Raw genomic sequence first — 16,016 nt, 5'->3', positions numbered from 1 at the left:
AAAATAAGCTCAACTCAACTCAAACTCACAAGCTAAAAATTATCAAGTTCAACTCAAACTGGAAATATAATATTGAAACTTGAACTCAAAAAAAATTTAGAAACTCAATTGAAGCCTAAAATTCGAGCTTTATTGAAGTGAAAGAATAGTTCACTCAATGCTCACCAAAAGGCTCCATGATTTTGAATGTCAAATTACCTCTATTATATAGAGTTAGTTGTGATGCTTCTATGTTTCTTAGCAATGTGAGATTGTTTTGTTCACATATTTTTACTCTTTAGACTTTTGGGATGCTCTTTTATGTTTCTTAGCCATGTGTGATTGTTTTTAAAAAAATTAAACCAAACAATATCAATTTGTTATGATTTTTTTAACCCCAAATTTATTTTTTAATTATAGTTATATAATTATATTTATTATTTAATATATTTTACCTTAAATATTATGTTGTAGTTAATTTGAATCATTTTGTTTTACTTGATTTTATGGTTTTTAACTTATATATGTTATGACTTGCTTTGAATATAACTTGTGATATAAAAAATTATTTTTTATTAAATTTTTTGATATTTTTATTTAATTTTTTAAATAATTATGATGTCTTCCGGTCGAACCGGTTCGATCGATTGAACCAATAAATCATAACATAACCGATTCGCTAACCGATCCGGTTCTAAAAACCATGCTCCCATCACCGTCTCATATGGCTTTATATAACTTTACACTGTTTTCTTTTTCCTTGCTCAATATTCAGAATTCGTTGTTTTTGACAATTCAATCTGCCTTCGGTTTTCAATTTCCACAAAATATGATTTCGCTTTCATTTTCTTACTCGAATCTAAAGGTTTTTGTTTCCATTGGCAGTAATCTATACAACTTTTGTGGTGTTCCTTTGGCATTTTGGACTTATAAGGTAAGTTTTTATCTGCAGTAAAGCTTTTCCCCAGATTCCTTGTGGCGTGTGTTTTAGGCAAATTTATATGTTGTCTCCCCTTCATTCTTCACCACAAGGAATCCCAGCTTGTGAATTGCAGTAAAACTGAAGCTTATCCATTGGTTCTTTTATTTTATCGTTGTTTCCTTTAGAACAATGGGATTTTTGCTTTGAAGGTCCTTTTTTTTTCCACATTTGGTACTTCAAGAAAAACCCAAGATTTTATATACCCGGGAGATGTGAATTTCAAGCAAAAGATGACATCTTTCAGTGGATTAGGGATTGGATTAAGCTTGGTTTTTGGTTGTCTTTTAATAGCTCTTGTTGCTGAGCTTTACTATTTACTTTGGTGGAAGAAGAGATTAATTGGAAGTAGCTCACAAGTTGAAGATGATTACACCAAATATGCAAAGGAACTGGGTTCATCTCTTCTGCTGGAAGAAATCTGATTCTTTGCATGCATCCACCAATAACAACAACATTCAAGATTTAGTCAAAGACCAAGCCATCAATGGCATTGTTGAGTCAGATTTGGAACTCGGGTCAAGCAAGGATTTTCTGCTAAAGGGCTACGGCGAAGAGGGTATTGAATCAGAGCTCATGAAACTTCACAATCTGGCCGGTCCACCGAGATTCCTCTTCACAATCAAAGAGGAAACAAAGGAAGATCTTGACTCAGAAGATGGTCAGTCTAGAGGTGATAAAAGCAGAAAAGGTTCAAGAACAAGGAGCTTGAGTGATCTTATTTTGACCATTGACACTCAAATGGCTTCTCCTCCAACTATAAAATCCCCTCCTTTGAACCCTTTAGATTCTTATCACCGACAAGGATTCAACCCTCTCTTTGATCATCAACAGACGCCGAGGTAAACAAGCTGAGATCTTCGCCTCCTCCAAAGTTAAAGTTCTTAAGAGATGCATAAGAGAAACTTTTAAGAAGATTGATGGTTGAAGCTGTAATATCCCAAACTACGGGTTAGTGATCAAATTGTAAAATTTTAAAATTTGGTGATTAAAGTGAAAAAGTTAAAAAATTCAATGATTTATTTGAAAGTATTTCCTGAAGGATTGTTAGTAATTATTGAAAGAGTCAAAAGGTAAATAGGTCATTGAACAAGAATAATAATTAAATAAAATTTAGTAGGTATTATAATACCCATGTGATGCATGTGTGAAGAGATAAGTTTCTAAACTTATCTTCTTCATCTTCTTCTCTTCTCCAACGTGCCCAAGCTAGAGCAAATGTGAGTTTTATATTTTGTTGATTATTTGTTAATTTTATGAGTGGGTTTTGATCATTAGATGATAACTAAGCTTAAGGAAAGCTTAAGTTATCTTAAAATCAAAAGATGAAGAAGTTACGAAAGATTAAAGAAAATGAGTTTTTAAGTGAAATTTGGAATAGGAAGGTTTAAATGAATTTGGAGGATAAATTTGACTTGTCATCTATGAGAATAAGAAGTTAGAAGTGTTAGAATTAAGTTTGGTTAACATGAAAAATTTGGTATGATTATTGATTTCTATATTGAGAATAGAATTTTGAGGTTTAAGATGAAATAAATAGATATAAATGAGTTTAAACATGTATATTTGAGTTAAGAATATGAAAGGGAATGAAACTTGAAGAATTGAAATTGAAAGAGTGAATTTTCGTGCAATGAACAATGATTTCTGGGTAGATGCATTAAGGGGTGCATCGATGCATGGATATTTCGAACCTATTCTGTGTATCGATGCACCCATAGTGCATTAATACACTCTTAAAGGAAAAATTGAATTTTTGGGTTCATTAAATTAGCTCAAGTTATTAGTATTGAATTATAAGGTTTAGGCTTCTGATAATCGTCTCGGAAATTATGCTTATGTAGAAATTGAGCCTAAACAAGTTTCGGAACAATCAAAGAATTAGGATCAAATCAAAGCAAGGCTAAGGTGAGTGCAATTTAAATTGTACTTATTCGATTGATCAAACATTGGCTTGCGATGAGCCAATGATGGAGTTACTATGGTAAGAAGTAACTTATAAAATGTTATGTGATTACTGGTGGCATTATACATAGAAATGATAAAAGCCATATGAAATGATCTATGTGAATACATGCATTTATGATACGTGTTATATGATATTAGATATATGTTTACACATACATGTGGTATGTGATAGAAGAGAATGAACATGTGATTATAAGATCAATGATTACACGTACATGTGATACGTGACTGAAAAGAAAAGGGTATGTGTTTATAAGAGAAAAGATATGAATAAGTAATGTGAAATGTTATAAATGATAGGGGTATAGTTGGCATGCCAAGGGTCGAGGGTTTACCTATGTTCTTCGGGACATATGGACTGTTTACCTATGTTCTTTGGGACATATGGACTGTTTACCTATGTTCTTCGAGACATATGGACTGATTACCTAGGTTCTTCGGAACCTATGGACTGGTCCTTCGGGACAATTATACGAGCTGTGATGACAACATAATAGTGCACAACCTCAATGTACTCACATACCTTAAGTTCTCACTGGTGTACTGGGCTATAAAAGATTAAACAAATATACTGAAGTTGATATGCATATGTGATTTATTATATAGAATAAATTACAGGATTCATGTATTGGTTATATGAAAGCATATATGTTTTAGTTATATGAACTGTATTACATGAAGATTATGGTGTTAAGTGTATTTCTTTATGAAATGTTTTATGATTTTTATTATATGTTTTATATGCCTCAATAAGTCGTAGACTTAGTGTGCGATTGTTTCACGCGTAGGTTCTGAGAAGAGGAAGATTGATAAGAGTTATGCAAGACAGGTCAGTTCTCCTTTCTAAAGATCAAATCAGAAAAGAAATGTATAGTATGTATTTTGTAATAAGGAAAGTGGTTGGCTGTAAATAAAAGATTAAATCCAATATGTTCTAATCGGTTTTGAAAAGTCATACGATAGAGTTTTGTAATGTTTTAAATGTGTTTATGTAAATGACAATTGTATAGTAATGAACGGTTAAATTTTTACGAGTTTTATGAACGTTTTTAAGTAACTGTTCATGGTACTGTTCATACCGTATTTCACTGTTCATAAATACGTTTTTATCTCAAAATTTTATACCAAACACAATTGAACAATATATGATAGTATTTTCTTAATATTAGTTCAAATGTTCAGTTATTTTACAAGAATAAAAGTTTTGAAATGTCAATGTGACGTCTCGGACTCGTATTCGGGTCGGGTACGGATTGAGATGTTACAGAAGCTGAGAAAAAGGTACATGAAAATGGAGGTCGTCTTCAAGGTGAGATACAAGGGTCTTTCTTAAAATTCATTGTTGATACGAACGTGGAACCTCTCCAATGTTTGCCGCAGTACCCTTCGAGTTCTTCTCAGATACTGTCATTGCCTTGTTATTCTACAACATTCAGACCACCGGACAAGACAGACACTATGCGTTAGATTCCTGAATCTTGTCTTCTGCTAGATGAGTTTCTTGTTTTTTTTTTTAATTTATTCTTTTCATCTACCATGGTTTTAGTTTAAAAAGTTTCCAGAAAGGGGAAAAATTGGTAGATAACCATGGTCCATGATCAATCCTGTAACATCTTGTTATGCAAAGTATGAAAGGGGACAATCTGGTTTTTCCCCATCCTCCATGTCCCTTTTAGCCTTGCTTTGATTTCTGTAAGTAATTACAGTGGTAAAACATGTGGAAAATTGTTTACAGCTAACCCTTTTTGTTCCGAATCAAAACAGTTGAAAGTTTCCTCCTTGTTGTAGAAAATTTAGCCTTTCAGTTGTGTTTTAGTCAGCAACACGCGCGCGGTAAACTAAAGCTTTCCCTCCAAATATCCTTGACCAAGATATGAGGATGAACACTTTGTTTTTTACTGCCTTGCAGTTTTATTGTAACTAAAAAAACCCGTCAAGAAAATATCAAGTTGATTTAGTAATATGAGATATTAACTTTTTTAAATAAGATTTAGAATTTAAATTTTGACGTTTGTAACTTAATAATTTAAATTGAAAGCATCACTTCCATTATAAATATCTATAAAATTTAATCTAAAATAATTGATTAATAAATTAAATATTATTAAAACTAAAAAAGAGGCATTTAATGTGGACATTATAGATGGTGGAAACACTTACAAAAAGTGGTAGGCAGTAGGGGTGAGCAACGAAATCGAGAAAACTGAAAAATCGACACGAATCGAGTAAAATAGTTCGGTTCGGTTTGGTTTGGCTTTAAATGGTTCGGTTTTCGGTTCGGTTTAAAGGCTTCATTTTTTTGATTCGGTTCGGTTCGAGTTTTCCATATGGAACCCATTTGTTCCATATTAAACCGAATAGGCAATTTTTGTAAAAAAAATTATAGTTTCAAGTGATTTTTTCATTGAAAAACCGAAAAATCGAACCGAACCGAATCGAAAAACCCGAACCGTTAAAAAACTCGAACCGAACCGAAAAAACCGATTTCGGTTTTTTCGGTTTTTTAACTATTCGGTTTCGGTTTCGGTTTAAATATTGAAAAACTGTTTATTTTAGTTCGGTTCAGTTTTTAATAAAAAATCGAATCGAACCGAACCGAATACACCCCTAGTAGGCAGAGAGAGTAGTGAGGTTTTACGTAAACAACAGGAAACGTCATTGTTATCACGCGATTCCACCCAAAGTTTGCCCCCACTTTCACACTCCAATTTTCTTTTATAACTTAAACAATTATGTTTTGAATCCTTAAATATATCCCCCAAAAGTGATGAAATCTAAGTTCCAGCGTATATAAATTTTGAATTGGAAGAAACAAAAGACCAGAATCATTGTGTTGAGGCAGGTAATATTTGGTAGATTGAACCAATTCAAACTTTTGATTCATACCAAACCAAAGTAATGGGTAAAGAAACTTAGACTTTTTTTTAATAAACAATATCAAATTGATCATAACTCTACGCGGAGAGAATATGTAATTGAAAATGTGGGAAATGGAGATTACTTGAAATCCAGCCCAGGTAATAGAGAAACGTGGTCCTTTCTTTTATTGGCTTCATTCAGAATGAATCAGTTGGTTTTCTCCTTCCACACATTCATCTTATAGGGGTTTTATATCATTAAATCTAAAAACCGGGATAGATGAAGGGGTCGTGGGAGCAATCGTCTTTTAAAAAATTTAAATTAATATATATTTTAAATATATATTTTTTATTTTATTGACAATTTGTTGTCGTCTCCTAATATTTTAAGTCTGTATTTTTTAAAATTTTAGAATTTTACCTCTTAATATAAGATTATGCCTATGTTCCTCTATGAAAACAATGATATTAAAATATGAAGTACATTAATATTATAATTAATTTAGTTCTGAACTTATTAATTGTGAGATTGTATATATAAGATTTAAGTAATCTTAATTGAGCTCTATCTAGGACTTGAGGATTACCCGAATTTCGTCTTAAGATTAGCTAACGAATTCTCAACAAATCCAATTGTTTAGCTAACAACTCTAATTGGTAAAATAAAGAAAAAATAATTAGGCGTTTTTCTGTTCAACCACTGTATAGGAGTTCATATTTTATTTCAACAAAATATTATCCAAAATAAAATTACCATGCTTTTAAATAAAATCGATCCATCAATAATCAATTGGTTAGTGGGATGAGACACTAGATTCCTTAAGCAATGTTAGGGGTTCGAATCCTGGCTTTTGCGAATATAACAAATTAGGTTGGGATGGTTGTCCCTCGTTTTTGTAATATCCGATTTGGATTAGTCGGTCAATAGATCAATTATCGGTGATTAATTCAAACAAAAAAGAAAATCGACCCCATGTAATTTAACCATAAAAAAATTTAAAGGTTCAAACCATCTATTCTGAATATAAAGAAACTTGAGTCTAAATGATTTTAGATATAAAATAATCTAAACCTAAACTAATTTAAACTTAAATTATATATAATATTTTTTTAACTTAATTTAATGAAAATATTTTATTATCAATTATAATCATCATAAAATATGTAATTGCAGCTTATATTACATTATCATAAAATAATCCAGACATTTAGCTAACAACTCTATTTGGTCAAATCATTATCACTTTAATACAAAATTGATTCTATTAAAAAGTATTTTAGAAATAACAACAGTCAGATTGATGAACAATTTAAAATTTGTTCCACAAATATGTTTGTTTTTTTAAAAAAAATTAAATTTGAATATTGTGAAATTTCTATTAATTTTATAATTTGTAATACTTTCCCATATTTTTTAATTTTTTTAATTTGAATTATTTATTTTTTAAATAATTTAAATGCTTTCCATTTTTTTAATTTATTAAAAAAAATTCTTATTTTTAATTAATAATTTGAGTTTTTGAATATTTTAATATTTTTACATAAAATGTTGATTTTTATGTACTTTTTAATTCTTCATAATTTTTATATTTTTTCTTAAGTCTTCACCAATTGGTTTCATTGGAGATAGAATCACTAGAAGGATCCCAAACAAAACTAGATTCTACTAGCGATGAGATACAGGAGCTGGGGAATAAGTTGGAAAACAATGACTTTTATATTATACTTGATTGAAATTCATCGAAGTGTTGGCTCCTGAAATTGACCAATATCATCGAGATATACCTAAGTCGTGCACGGAAGAATTGGTTACAAAAGTGGTATACCTCCTTATCGGGGAAGGATTTGTGGGATACGAAGACTTGAAGAGATGGGCTTCAGTTGAGAAATTGTGAGAACACCATCGGCAGTTTCTGAAATTATTAATAAGTAAATAAATTGGGGGAATGAAGGCAGTCAGTCGGAAAACGAAGGTGTGGCAGATGCCATGCACCGTCTACGCGCCTAGAGTAGTTATGATGGGAAAGATCTTGTGTAACCAACACCACAAGACTATTAGCAGTAGAATGGATTTGTTGGCATTATCTCGAATCATTAATAAGTTTGTGTCAACTTTTTATGGTATACCTTCTCTTGCTTGTGGCTTAAGTTGGTGGTATTGGGTCTCGCCTGATTTTTAAATCAAAAAAGAAAAAGAAGAGGTTGGTCGTTCCATCCCCCTCTTTTACGTGTTCGCCGTTGAAGTTTACCGATTTGTAGTTCCCCTTCGTTAGTCTCTCCTTTTTAATAAATATTTTAAATTCCTTGTTATTTTTCTTAATTCGAGTTAGTTGAAATATTTCTATGCAATGTTCAAACCAAAGTTTATTTCCAGAAATTATATAGATAGGAGTTGTTTGATTGAATTAATCTTTGTTTTAGTTGCTCTTTTTATTTTATTTTTGGATACATCTGGAAAATCCGATTATAGTTATAGATGTGTAGTTGTTAAGGTACTTTCTCCCGAAGTTCTCACAATCTAATTGATCTAACGTAAGTTTTTAATTCCTATCTTCATATGGAGTGTTAAGACTTATTTCTACATACCCCCTGCTGAGAAGAATGTTATGCTCTGTTAAGCGTACAGCCATTCGGAACTCCATAAGTTAACGTAAAGTACATAAGACTTGCATGACACCTGCACTTAAGGTTAAAAGCTTACTACAGTTTTCTTTTACGCCAATTACAGAGCATACAGATGTTTGTTTTTCATTCTCGTGGTTAAATTAAGCTGTTCTGCTTCTCTTATGCTATGTTTGATTGGAGTGTTACTTTTTCCTGTGTTTTTGTACAAGAATTAGCAATAAACTAATTTCAAGTAATATATATCGCTTGTTTTGAATAGGTATTACTTTTTACTTGAGTTTTTACTCGTTTTCCTCACTTCAAGTTTAGATTCATGTCAATTATTCTTTATTTTATACAAACTATTTCAAAACACGTCATAATTATGCTTTTTCCTTTTGTTATTACTTTGTGATATAAATATGTGCACTTATAGGTTGAGATTGTTAACACCTCTTCTCATCTAGTTTATGTGATTGGCTGGCAGGGTAGTAATCTGTAGAAAATTCATACTGATTGTAGTCAATTTCCCCCTTAAACCTGATAATCCATCCTCCTCTCTATAATAACGTTCAATTTTATACATTCCCACTTTCAGCAGCTGCGTCGCTGCTTCTTTTTGTTACATTCCTTTCTGGTTTTCTACTCCACTACTCTTATATTATAATGCAATTGACTATGATTAATTTGAATGAACTCCTAATTCAACATATAATTTGTTTCTTAGAACACCTTATGTATTTGTTTACTTTTAGAGAGAGCAGAGGCCTTGGAAGATTTGTATTTGTCAAGTCAGTCTTACAATTGATTGGCTACTTGAGCTTGGAAGGAACTTGTGATTAGCAAAGGGTTGATGTCACGGGCCTAATCTATGCTAGGAAAGGCCCTTAATTTTGGTTGTTTAATTAATTAGGGTTGATGTCAAATTGTGTTTACAGGTTTCTTCTGTTTTAATTTATTTAACTTCCACTGTAGCATATGAAAAAAAGATGAACAATAGACTTGAACTTCACAATTTTTTTTGTTTAGTATTTTAATTAGGCACATTCTTTTAATTTTATGTCTAAAGAGTTTTTATTCCTAAATTGAATCAACTTTGATCTTTTCTATGAACATTTATTTCAAAAAAATTATACAAATTTTTATTCCTCTCTATAATTGGTTTTAAGTTGCAACAGCCATGTGATAATGATTCTAAAACAATTTATATAAAAATCATTTGCTTGACAGTTGGATTAAGTCATCAAACATAGAATTCTTTTGGGTTAATCAGGAAAGCTACTTTATAATTTTACAAGTAATAATAAACTTTCTTGACGGATGTATTACTATTTAGTAGCGTTATGTGTTTATGGTAGAACCAGAGTTGTACGAAATCAAAGCTGATTCTTGCCATTGAAATTACAAAAAACTTTTGGGGTTTATTTAAATAAAATAGTATATAGTTTGAGGGTTCTTTTAACAATTTAGTCATTTTTAATCAAGTTTCAACTGCAGAATGAGGGTGGCCAAATGAAGTGAAACAACATAATCAAATGTTTAAAAGAGAACCAAAATGGTCTTTGAAGGAAAATACCGATGCTTCATCTACTGATATATGAAAACCAAACCCAAATGTGATCCTAACAAGTTATTATTGCCCTCAAGATCCAATTAGAAATAAAAACTAAAAAGATTTGTTCATTCTTAGTCAACCTCCTCTATCTTGGGACCAGCTCCACTTCCGGCAGCAGGAGGCGCATCGCCGGTCTTTCCACCAACCGGATCACCACCAGCACCTTGGTACATTTTGGCAATGATGGGGTTACACAAGTTTTCAAGCTCCTTCATCTTGTCCTCGAACTCATCAGCTTCGGCCAACTGGTTACTATCCAGCCAATTGATGGCCTGCTCAACAGCATCCTCTATGCTTTTCTTGTCAGCCGGATTCAACTTAGCACCGATCTTCTCGTCCCTCACGGTGTTCCTCATGTTATACGCATAGTTCTCCAGTGCATTCTTAGCCTCAACTTTTCTCTTATGTTCCTCGTCCTCTGATTTGTATTTCTCGGCTTCTTGGACCATCTTCTCAATCTCTTCCTTGGACAGCCTACCCTTGTCATTGGTGATTGTAATCTTGTTCTTTTGCCCTGTTGTTTTATCCTCAGCTGATACGTTCAGAATGCCATTGGCGTCAATGTCGAAACAAACGGTGATCTGAGGGACACCCCTTGGAGCTGGTGGGATGCCTGAGAGCTCGAATTTACCGAGCAAGTTATTGTCCCTTGTTCTTGTTCTTTCACCTTCGTAAACTTGAATCAGAACACCAGGTTGGTTGTCTGAATAAGTGGAGAAAACTTGTTCCTTTTTGGTAGGAATTGTGGTGTTCCTTGGAATAAGAACGGTCATTACACCACCCGCGGTTTCCAGCCCGAGTGAAAGCGGCGTGACATCCAAAAGGAGCAGATCTTGAACCTTTTCATTGCCTTCACCGCTCAAAATGGCTGCTTGTACGGCCGCACCGTAGGCGACGGCTTCATCGGGGTTAATGCTCTTGCAGAGCTCTTTTCCATTGAAGAAGTCTTGCAATAGAGATTGAACCTTGGGAATCCTGGTAGATCCACCTACGAGAACAACATCATGTACAGTACTCTTATCCATCTTAGCGTCCCTTAAACACTTCTCAACTGGCTCCATACATTTCCTAAACAGGTCCATGTTAAGCTCCTCGAATCGGGCTCGAGTGATCGTCGAGTAAAAGTCGATCCCTTCGTACAACGAATCGATCTCTATGGTGGTTTGAGCAGTGGATGAAAGGGTCCTCTTTGCTCTTTCACATGAAGTTCTCAGTCTCCTCAAAGCCCTCGGATTTCCACTTATGTCTTTCTTGTTTTTCCTCTTGAATTCTTGCGCGAAATGGTTCACCATCCTATTATCAAAATCTTCCCCTCCAAGGTGTGTATCTCCAGCAGTGGCTTTGACTTCGAAAATACCCTCTTCGATCGTCAAGAGAGAGACATCGAAGGTGCCACCACCGAGGTCGAAGATGAGCACATTCTTCTCCCCGGCACTGCCAGCTTTCTTGTCGAGTCCATAAGCGATGGCAGCAGCAGTCGGTTCGTTGATGATTCGCATGACATTGAGGCCTGCAATGACGCCGGCATCCTTGGTGGCTTGACGCTGGGAGTCATTGAAATAGGCAGGAACGGTAACGACGCCGTTCTTCACAGTGGAACCTAGATAGGCCTCGGCTGTTTCTTTCATCTTCATGAGAACCATAGATGAGATTTCTTCGGCTGCAAACATCTTGTCTTCGCCTTTGTATGTGACGGTGATCATCGGCTTTTCGGCCGCACCAGGGGTAACCTTGAAAGGCCACAACTTCATATCGCTTTGGACTGAAGCGTCATTGAACCTCCTCCCAATCAACCGTTTTGCATCTGATATCGTGAAATTACGAAAACAAAGCATGCATCAATGCATAGGTATATATATTATTTACATACATGATATATTTCAGTTGGACCGAAAAGAATCCAACAAGGCTTACCAAAGACAGTGTTAGTAGGGTTCATGGCAACCTGGTTCTTAGCAGCGTCGCCAATCAAACGCTCACCATCAGTAAAAGCAACATAGGAAGGTGTGGTTCTGTTGCCTTGATCATTAGCAATGATCTCAACCCGGTCATGTTGCCAAACTCCCACGCACGAGTACGTAGTGCCGAGGTCGATACCAATCGCCGACCTTCACCTTTGCCAGCCATTGATGAAACACTTTTAAGAAACAAGAATTCTAAAAGAAAAAAAAAAGTGTCAATGGAGTTTTGGAGGGTGATCCTTTTTATGCAGTGTAACTGCTTTGAGGTCTTGACCGTATTTGATGGACATAGGGTTTTACCTATTCATACTGCTTTACTATTTCTTTGTTATGGAAGTTAGAACTTGTTTGGGTGTTATTAGAATTATATTCTTGATCGGATTATTTATTTTAGGTAATTTAATTTAGTATCGATTCATTTATATTTATAACAAATTAAATAATTAATACTATTTCTACAGCAACATTTATCAACACATTATATGATCATATTTAATCAATAAGTGCAACTAAACCTATCAAATCGAAAATATATTACTTAGACATTTACGTAAACATTTATCAATTCAATTACTATCCAAGTTCATACTTATCCTTGATAAAAGCGTATAGTTAACAAATAATTAATATAATAATAATTCAAAACAATTTTTTGTAATATTTTATGCTACAGTCTAGAAAATATAAAAGAGTAAAAAAGTTTCATTATGAAAACGTATTTAATATCTTAGACCATTTTCTTAATAATAAAAGGCAAGATTCCTTATATAAGAAGTTATGCATGCATGTCCCAAGGCATCGTGTTTCCCATTCCATGCATATTTTTCTCAAGCCACCAAACAAAGTGCTTTATTTTCCCACAATTACTACCTATTCTCTTTGCTGTCTCAGTCAACAAAAATAGGGCATAGGAATATGAAGGGAAGAAAACAAATTGCAAATTGGTATTGATTCCTCTTATAATTAATGGTATAAGCATAAAGTTTAAGCCAGAACAAGATTTCCTTAACCAGCTTTCAAAGTTGATAGAAAAATTGGAAAGGATATGTGTTTACCATGATTTGGCATGGATGCCCATAATTGACTTGAAAAGATCTTGTATACATAATTGACACAATGGTGTCTTGACCAACGGTCCAAATGTCTATATTAAATTTTCACTGACCTAAAGGTTGAGTCAGGGGTTCAAGTCCAAATATCCATTCTATATCTAGAGAATTAGAAGGAAAAAATATTAGATATAAAAGATAAGATTTTTCGGATAGGGTTGAGATTATAAGATGTTAATATGTATTGAATCGTTAGATTATTCGAGCTGTTAAGGGTTACAACTCGGCAAACGGTTAGACAGGTTTGTTGTAACCGCATGGCTTATGGTATAACGATCGAACGAAATACAACAACAGTATCATAACATAGGAAAAAGTTTAACCTCTTAGTTATTGATGAGACATATAGACGCGATTACTCAAATTCGAGATCTTTAAAGAAAATTTATCGCTAAGGCCACTTAATGAGTAGTTGGTTCTAATCTTTGCTGCCCAACTTCATTTTTTTTATGTTTTTTTATGTATTTTTTGGTAAACCATCTATTTAGTCACTCATTTATCTTTATATTTTTTTTTGATTACTCAACTATTATTTTCATATAGACATTTATGAAACATGTAATTAGAATCAAATTGATAAAACATATAAACGGTGAAGGTTAAATCTATAATTATACCAATCAAAGTATAATAAGCGGATGAAAAGCTGAACACAATCATCTATTGTTCTTAGTTGTTCATCTTCGAAATTAATAAGAAATAAATTGCTCAATTTATTATTATAGGACCCAATTTACTTATTATCCAATTGAGGGACCTCGAAAATCTTTTTATTTAACTAAAATTTGTGATTTATGAAGTTTATAAATTTAGTAGCCTATATAAGTTTTTGTATGTTAGATTTTTTTTTTCAGATTATCATTTTATGCATGTATTGGTAAAGTGTTTTTATTTTCTTTATAAACCACTTTAATGTATTGTGATATATTTTAAATTTAATTTAAATAAATAATTAAAGATACACAACAATTGATTAAAAATTCATATAAAACTAATTATATTTTTAAAAAAATGTTTACCTAATACCTTGTTAACTTACAATACCAAACTTAATTAAGAAATTTTAATTAAATTATATGTTTTTTAATAGTTTGGCTGATTACAAGGTAATATATGTTTAAAATTTTCTTAACCTATTAATAACATATACACTTTGCAGATGCAGTTGCTCAAACTCATGACCTTTAAAAAGAACAACATTCCCTTTTACAACTCCAATTGATGGATTCAATTAAATTATATGAATATATAAGTGATTAGGTCCATTTTGATTAGGAAATTGATTAATATAAATAGATAGATAAATGATACAATAATTTAAAGAAAAACTAATAGTTTCTGTGAAGACCAAAGTGGCAAAAAAAGGGTGATAATAATTTAGTTATGCATAGATTTAAGATAATTAGTTGAGTGCATATAGATAGTTGAGAATTGAGATTTGATTATTTATTTTTTTCAAGTAAATATCTTTTATTTTTCACTGGTAATCTCAGTCATCTATTTTTACTCATCCAACGATCTTAAATCTATATAAAATTAAAAAAATTTTATATTGTGTAATAGGATCTTATACCGTATATATATATATATATATATATCCATGCATTAACAATTCTCTTCTCGAGCACTAAAACTAAGCAGAATCAAGAGCTTAGTACACTCAAAACCCTAAAATAGTAATAGAACAAAAAAACACACACAATAATTTAATGAAAAAAAATAATAAAAGGCAAAAACTCTGAAACAAAAGCTTCTCTTTCCTTTAATTCTCTCTTCTTTTCTCTTTGGTCTCTGGTATTCCCTTGGAGTGATTCTCCACCTTGTTTTTTCCAACAACTTTTATAAACAAATTATATTTAACCATGGTTTTTTCATCTCTTGCAGTCTATTTAGATTCCCCTAATTGGCACCAGGTAAGCTTCTTTTTTGTTTTCTTCTTCATCAATTTTTATCCACAGCTTCTGCACCTAAAATGAAAAAGATAAATATTCATATTCCTTTTTTCATCTTTTTTCCCTGAATATATCAAATATATTTTCTTCTTTCAAGTTTATCAAATTTTTTTAGCAGCAGCATAATGATCAGCAAGGATCCGGCACTGGCAGTAGTACTGAAAATCCTCAGCTTCCACCTACTCATGTCGGAGCCGGTGGTGGATCCATTAGACCCGGCTCGATGGCAGATCGAGCCAGGATAGCGAAGCTTCACACCCGGAAGCAGCTCTGATCAAGTGTCCAAGGTGTGAATCCACCAACACCAAATTCTGCTACTTCAATAACTACAGCCTCTCTCAGCCTCGCCACGTTTGCAAGACGTGTCGGCGGTATTGGACCCGAGGAGCTCTTCGAAACATACCGGTTGGCGGGGGTTGCCGGAGAAACAAGAAGAACAAAAGCAGTAGCTCAAAATCCTCGGCTTTGATGGAGAAGCAAGTGAAATCACCGCTCATTTGCCGCAGCAATCACCTCATTTACCCTTCATGGCTTCTCAGCAAAAATTTTCTCAGTATGGGTTAAGCTTTGGTGGAATTCAGAGTCAGATGGGCGCGGCAAGTGGTGCTAGTGGGCAAGATGATATGGGGTTTCACATAGGAACTCATCATCATCAACAGCAGCAGGTGCAGTTCCCTTTCTTTGAACCAACTAATGGTGCTTTATATCCATTTCAAAGCGAGGTATTGGAGCATCTTCAGTGAAAACTGAAAACAACCGAAGGGTAAATCTATCGGACAATAATCAGTACTGGGGAGTAAATAATTGGACGGATTTATCAGGTCTCACTCTCAACTCTTCCGCTACTAACCATCTAGAAGCTAGTTTCAATCTTTCTTGAAGCTTTAATGGCGGCTTTAATGTCAGATATTTGACATAAAAACGCTGCAAGGTTCCTTTGATCATCTTGACTATATAATGGATGGTGAAAAACAACGAAAGGTAGAATTAT

The 16,016-nt window shown here is 33.2% G+C and overlaps 1 long non-coding RNA gene and 2 pseudogenes across 1 annotated transcript; 2 read left to right on the top strand and 1 right to left on the bottom strand.

Annotated features, from left to right (window-relative positions):
* The first annotated feature begins 733 nt into the window (after nt 1–733).
* On the top strand, nt 734–1,580 carry LOC120198841. The gene is made up of 2 exons (XR_005523400.1): nt 734–913; nt 1,253–1,580. It is a non-coding gene; the product is annotated as an uncharacterized LOC120198841 (long non-coding RNA).
* Nucleotides 1,581–9,979: 8,399 nt separating this feature from the next.
* LOC120198840 lies at nt 9,980–12,130 on the bottom strand (annotated as a pseudogene).
* A 2,790-nt stretch (nt 12,131–14,920) lies between these two features.
* Nucleotides 14,921–16,016, top strand: LOC120198817 (annotated as a pseudogene).

This window comes from Hibiscus syriacus, unplaced genomic scaffold (genome assembly GCF_006381635.1).
Source record: "Hibiscus syriacus cultivar Baekdansim isolate YM2019G1 unplaced genomic scaffold, ASM638163v2 tig00004810_pilon, whole genome shotgun sequence".
In the NCBI taxonomy this organism is placed as follows: Eukaryota; Viridiplantae; Streptophyta; class Magnoliopsida; order Malvales; family Malvaceae; genus Hibiscus; species Hibiscus syriacus.
Note: the sequence above shows the minus strand (reverse complement) of the source record. Positions and strands in the feature narration are given on the sequence as shown.